Raw genomic sequence first — 6,673 nt, 5'->3', positions numbered from 1 at the left:
CTATTAAAAATACATTAGCCGTTAGGCGTTTAGTTGTTTTTTTTCTACAATGTATTTGGTTGTACGTGTTGTATGTAAAAGCGAGTTAGCAAGTGTTTGCGTAGTCCGAAAAGTTAATTTTGTCTGGTGGAGAAGTAGACACTGCCACATACTTGGGTTCAGTACATTATGTGGCAGGGGGCCCCTTGCTGTTCGGGAAGGGGCCCCCTGACACAGTCCTAACCTCACCTACAGGGGATTTGTTTTTAACCAAGCGCTGGGAGAAGACCAGTGACATGTTATATTTCCAGGTTACATTTAGATTTTTTTAATCCGTTCTAGAGTACGGTTAATTTAATTTCAGATGCTTGGGAAGATGGGTTCCTAGTATTTCCCCACACAAAAATAAACGGTTCCCTGTGTGGAAGAAGCTGGCCTTCGTCAGCCCAACACAAAAACCAAGGTCAGGGGCGCCCCCTGGTGGCCGGTGACACTGAGCACAGTCAACAAAAAAATAAAGAAATGTACCATTTAATGAAACAATACGTCTTTATTTCATTAGAACTGTCACAGTCGAATATATTAACTTTCAGATTTGGTTTTTAAGCAGCGGAGAAAAAAAAAAAAAAAGAGTTTGAGTTTGAAAAAGTAAAATCATAGAAACTGTGATCCTGCCCATCGCAAAGAAATATACACGGGCCAGGTTGGTTGGTTCCAAGTATCATCAATTATTACTGATCCAAACCTTGACCGAGTTTCACCAGAATCCTTCCATCGCGGGTGGGTTTAACGTCCAGGGAGCAAGTGGGCGGGGCTGAGAGCGCTTTTTGGATTTCTACATTATGGTTTGGGGTTTCTACATTATGGTTTGGGGTTTCTACATTATGGTTTGGGGTTTCTACATTATGGTTTGGGGTTTCTACATTATGGTTTGGGGTTTCTACATTATGGTTTGGGGTTTCTACATTATGTTTTGGGGTTTCTACATTATGGTTTGGGGTTTCTACATTATGGTTTGGGGTTTCTACATTATGGTTTGGGGTTTCTACATTATGGTTTGGGGTTTCTACATTATGGTTTGGGGTTTCTACATTATGGTTTGGGGTTTCTACATTATGGTTTGGGGTTTCTACATTATGGTTTGGGGTTTCTACATTATGGTTTGGGGTTTCTACATTACGGTTTTGGGGTTTCTACATTATGGTTTGGGGTTTCTACATTATGGTTTGGGGTTTCTACATTATGGTTTGGGGTTTCTACATTATGGTTTGGGGTTTCTACACTATGGTTTTGGGGTGTGCCTTTTGGGTTTAGCTGTTTTGCTTTATGCTGCGTTTACACCCTAACACACGACACAGCGTCGCTCGGTCTTTGGTGGTGGTGCACTTACTGCGTATTCCTCTGGCGTGACCTTTAGAACATCAAACACGACTGCATCAAAGCTCTTCTTCAGCTCCGAACCCTTATCACCGAGAGACTCTGAGCTGTTGCTCCTCTGGGGAAAAAAAAAAAAAAGAAGAAAGAGAAGAAGAAAAACACACGGACACACACACGCAAGATAGTCAGATAAAGTTTTTTTCTGGTGAAACACAAGACAGCATATGATCCAACACCGGGGTAGGGGTGTTAATCAGAGCCTTCGTGACGATTCGATACTTCAGAATTCCCCACGATTCGATACTCAATATTCTTTACATTATATCTATTATACATACATTAATATAATATCTATAAAATAAATCAACCAAAAAAAGGAATAATTTGCCTTTTATTGAGACTACAGAAACAGTAATCTATACACACTTTAGTGCTCACTGTGCAGGTCTAGTACGGCAATGAGCCTATCCACTGTATAAATGCATTTTTTTTCTTTTAATAAATCGATACTCTTGCGGATGAATCGACGCATCAAAATCGTCGGCTGTATGATCCCTTAACGGATAACAAATCGATTAACATTTACACCCTTTACACCCGGGGCAACACTTGTGGATGTGGATGTGGAGAAAATGGTGGTGGGCGGGACACACACACACACACACACACACCTCAGAGAGGGTGGTGGCAGCTGCTGTGCTAACCACCGATTGGCCATTGGGGACGTCCATCATTCCCACACCATCCAGCTCTTAGCGCAGGAGACAGCTCCTCATCCTCTGTGGCAGGCTAAGCCCACCTGGCCCCCTCTGGAGGGAGGGGGGAAGACACACACACACACACACACACATTAACATCAGGGCTGTGTAGCCTGGAACTCCTCACACTCACACAGCACCGCTCTGCAGCACCACCTCATGGTTAAACACTTGTGGTGAGGGGAGGGTAGGGCCTGGGCGACGGGGGGCTGAAAGACACCTCACCATATATATCCTGATCATATCGATAACTGTTGATCATTTTAAATGACCTGAGAAGACTAGGAATTACCATGCTGGATTTAAACACTTACTGTTTAACACTTAATACGACCTTCCACTGTTCTTCACTGATAAATACTCCAGTGTCGATACAACAATGAAACACACTCGGATATTGTAAATATCCGAGTAAATATTGTAAAAAAAAAGTATGGCACCGTGTTTGTGTAACAAACCCAGCTGCTAGATCCGGTGGTCCAGTCTCTTATCGATATATATTGAACATGGTTTATATTGATATTGATCAAAAGCCTATCACGATACGATCATTTACTGTTTTATTGCCCAGGCCTAGGTGAAGTGACCTCCGAGTGGTGGTGAGGGTTAATTTGACACGCATTACAGAATGACTTATTAACACACCTCATATTCCCTTCCTTTAAATCCCTTATTCCCCCTCGTTAAGATGTCCTTTTAGAAGGTCATGGCACCGGTTCTGCCGGCTTTATTCAGCAACGACAGAATCAATATTCTGCTCCGGCGGCTGCTTCAGAGGGTACCGTATACTGACATTAATAAAAAAATAAAGAAACGCTGATGGCAGGCTAAGCTCCTTCTCCGTGTCTTTAGTGGCATTAGGGTCTGTGAATAGATACAGATACACTCTGCTCAACCTGCGCGCACGCACACACACACACACGCGTCGTTTCACTTTAAGTTCCAAAAAAAATCGTCAATGTTGCTTAAGCCATAGACCTGACCCAGGCCCCGCGGTGACAACACAACATTGCTATGGCACAACAACAGCATGACACACAAATCACGCAGTGAGCGGTGCCTCCGTCGACCACACAGCCACCTCTGTTAGGATTAAATGAACCAGACAGCTGACCGCTGAGCAGGCAGAAATGTTAATTACATTTGGAAAAGCCCACCACACAGCCAGGGCCAACGCTGCCCTTTAGTGCAGCGTAGTGAGGGTCAGGCACACGCGCAACTACCCTGGAAGTCCAGAGTTCTCGCGCGAGGAGCACAATTTGAATTCGCTCAGCGAAGTCACTCTGGGTAACGAGCGATATAATCCCTCCCCGATGCCCCCGGCCCCCAGAACATTAACCAATCACATCGGTGTATCTGATATAGGCGGGGGCCAAAAGCGTTGCTGTTTTACCGACCGGATACGGCGAGAGTCCTATCTATTGGTTAGCTCCGCTGGTCTGGATACGTCACGCCTTGTATTCCTCTGATTGGTCGTAGTGTTATCCAATTGCGTGCAGTGATATTTTCAAATGCATGCTGGGTGCCGCCCCTCGAGTTTCTAGATGCGGGTCTGGATTTCCAGGCTAACGTGCAATTTAAATATGGATAGAATGTGATGTGATGAGACGTTTACAGCAGATACAAGGACAAGGGAAATGGTTTTCATTCGCCTCAAATATTTCCCATTCTTAAAATGAGTTTACATTTTAGGGGAATTCAGGGGAACGTCTCCTCTAGTTGAGCCTATCTGGGCCGGCCCAAGGGCAGCCCCCAGGGACGTACGTCAGGTTCAAAGCCACTGCCAGCGCCGTAGGGCACTCGCTTTTGATGTGGGATGAAAACAAAGCCCCGGGAAGACCCACATGAACACAGGGATGTCATACATACTCTATCAGTGACACCAAGTCCCTGCCTTTAATATTCTGTTGTTTTTAGATTTTGGCTTTGGTCTGTGCGCTGTGCAATTTGCGTAATACAATGATCAATATTCCGAGGAGCTTTGATGATGAAATACATGATTTCATCATAGTTTAGTTTCATGATTGAAACTACTATGACAAAGACATAATGACTAGAAGACTCTCTGCTCGCTACAAAACCAAAATATAACAGCACTGCTTCACGCCAACATCTTTCCCAAAACCGTCAACGTTTAATGCCAACACTTGCTCAGAGAGGACAGTAGTAGGCACTTACAAGCTGTCTTACTCCGACTTCTGTATCCGTGAACACCTGCCAGCTGTCATGCTTGGCATAGGCACAGACTAAGAAATTAAACCATTACCGGTGAGCAATTAAACATGACACTAGCAGGTGTTGCAGGGTGTTTAAAGAAAACGGGAGGGATAAGCCCACGTTTAGATGCAATATGTGCAGTTGCCACCCAAACTTCTGAATCTTGTTTAATTCGTCACAGATTATAATTGCTTCTCATCATTAGCATGTCACAAAGGTCTGTGTGTTTGGTGCTCCAGCATGCTGGACCCAGACACTCACTTGTCAGTGACACAAAATGTTCTGCGAGGATCTAACCAACAATGGGCTCAATCAATCACAGAGCGACGCGAGTGTAATCTGTGAGCGTCTGAATACTGGGGGGGGGGCGGGTTTGTTCGAGGTTTGAAGGGTAGCAGTCCAACATTTCATTTATAAAGCAGGCGCCGCAGAGGCAGAGGCAGAGGTGACGCATTTCACAAAAAAAAAAAACTTGACATTTCGTACAACGCACTCATGTTCTGTGCACGCCCAGAACCAAGTGGGCCACTTTAAAAATACGGCCCTCGACGAGCAGGATTCAGCCTAGAAAGCGATTGCACTTTTTTCAAAAATGAAAAAAACCTAACTCGCACTTAACGAACTGGGACGGCTGAGGCGGGGCTTACTGGTCGTGTTGTCAGATCAGGCGCATGGTGCCGTCAGCGTCTGGCTGGCCTCCCCACCTCCGGCGCGGCCTCTCTCTCTGATCCTGGGCCTTCTCCTCTCGCTTGAGTCCCGCTGTCTGTTTGAGAGATAGAGGGAGGGGGAAAGAGGAGGAGGAGGAAGAAGAGAGACCGGAAGAGGATTCATGATGATTCATGTGAGCAGCCAACACACACACACACACACACACACACACACACACACACACACACACACACACACACACACACACACACACACACACACACACACACACACACACACACACACACACACACACACACACACACACACACACACATCTAATAGCATGTATTTCTCAAGATTATCATACGATCTGGAGCAAGTCCTGGAAAACGAAAAAAAAAAATGGCAGAAAAGGAATGGTGGTTGCCGGGGAGAATGAAGCACGTGACTGTGAACTGAGCAGCAGCTTCAGATCCTAGCTGTGCCGTGTGCCCAAGGTGCCCGTGCGGTCTTATCGTCATCTCCTCATGAGAGACGCCTCCTAGATCATGTGTGTTTGAGTGTGAGCCATGTCGGCGGCGATGAGCTCAGTGGAGTAAAAAAAATAAATTAAAAAAAAAACGCCTCCACGTTTAACCAGAACCACACAGATCCACTCACTGAACAAACAAACCACACACACACACGACGAAATGAGTTTAGTGGCCGCTTACACTGAACTCAAACAACGAGTGGAGTGTTCTACGTGTTGTTGAGCTATTCTTAAACCCATCGCTTGGTTATGCAGTTGTGGTAGTGTGTGGTAGTGTGGTAGTGTGGTAGTGACCATGTACGTGTGGTAGTGACCATGTACGCATTTGCCGACCCCAATCCCAAAACTAGACGTGCATGTCATCATGATAGCCGATAAAAGATACAGGATATTGGATTACAGGTTGAGTTAATTAGTTCCTGGACGATATGGAGAAGTAGTTTGGTATGCCGAAAGAACACCCTGAAAAGAAGGTCACCCAACATAATTGATTCAACGGGAACTACCAACTCAAAACAAACGCACGGGAGAAGCTGCAAGAGGTAATATGTTTGATAGTAGAAATAAAACAGAAAGTGGATATGGAAAGGGTCATTAGATGCATGTTTCAACTTGACCACTAGGTGTCTCACTCGGTTTGGGAATAAAAGTCAGGGCCGGGACCTGGGGTAGAGCGGAATGCCAGAAGATGCAAAATATGTCAAATAAAAATAAAATCCCCAGTGCATGAACATCAAAACATTTTTCATGTTACAATTTTCTCTCTAAAAACACATAAACACAGCCCAAACCACAACAACCCACTGGGAAGGACATGAGTCCAAAAGCTTAAATGTGGCTACGGCTGACGGCAAATGACAGGGCCAGACCAGACCGGGTGAAGGCCACGTTTATCTTTTGGAGTTTTCATGTCTTTGGTCTCGGTCCGGCAGCAAGCAGCTTTGAGCTTTGCTTACCTGCGCGAAAAAAAAAGCTAAGCACCTTTATCTTTACGTTGCCGGTCTGCCAGGCGGCAGGAGTGGCTAATCCCGGCTGGCATCGGCATGATTCGTCTCCGTGCTTTTGACTCCCTTTGACACTGGACCTTTAACAAGCCCTCGCTAGAGCAAACTAAAACCAACATCGCCTAAAGCTTAAGAGAGAGCCGATCTGTAGCTAC

At 45.3% G+C, this 6,673-nt stretch overlaps 1 long non-coding RNA gene across 1 annotated transcript; it reads right to left on the bottom strand.

The window, feature by feature from the left end:
• Positions 1–1,368: 1,368 nt before the first annotated feature.
• LOC311370681 lies at positions 1,369–5,096 on the bottom strand. The gene is made up of 3 exons (XR_014640873.1): positions 4,979–5,096; positions 2,028–2,165; positions 1,369–1,474 (listed from the first exon to the last, which is right to left on the bottom strand). It is a non-coding gene; the product is annotated as an uncharacterized lncRNA (long non-coding RNA).
• Positions 5,097–6,673: the final 1,577 nt, after the last annotated feature.

This window comes from Micromesistius poutassou (genome assembly GCF_964030765.1).
Source record: "Micromesistius poutassou genome assembly, contig: SCAFFOLD_4917, whole genome shotgun sequence".
NCBI lineage: Eukaryota > Metazoa > Chordata > Actinopteri > Gadiformes > Gadidae > Micromesistius > Micromesistius poutassou.
This window is presented reverse-complemented; position numbering and strand designations above follow the sequence as displayed.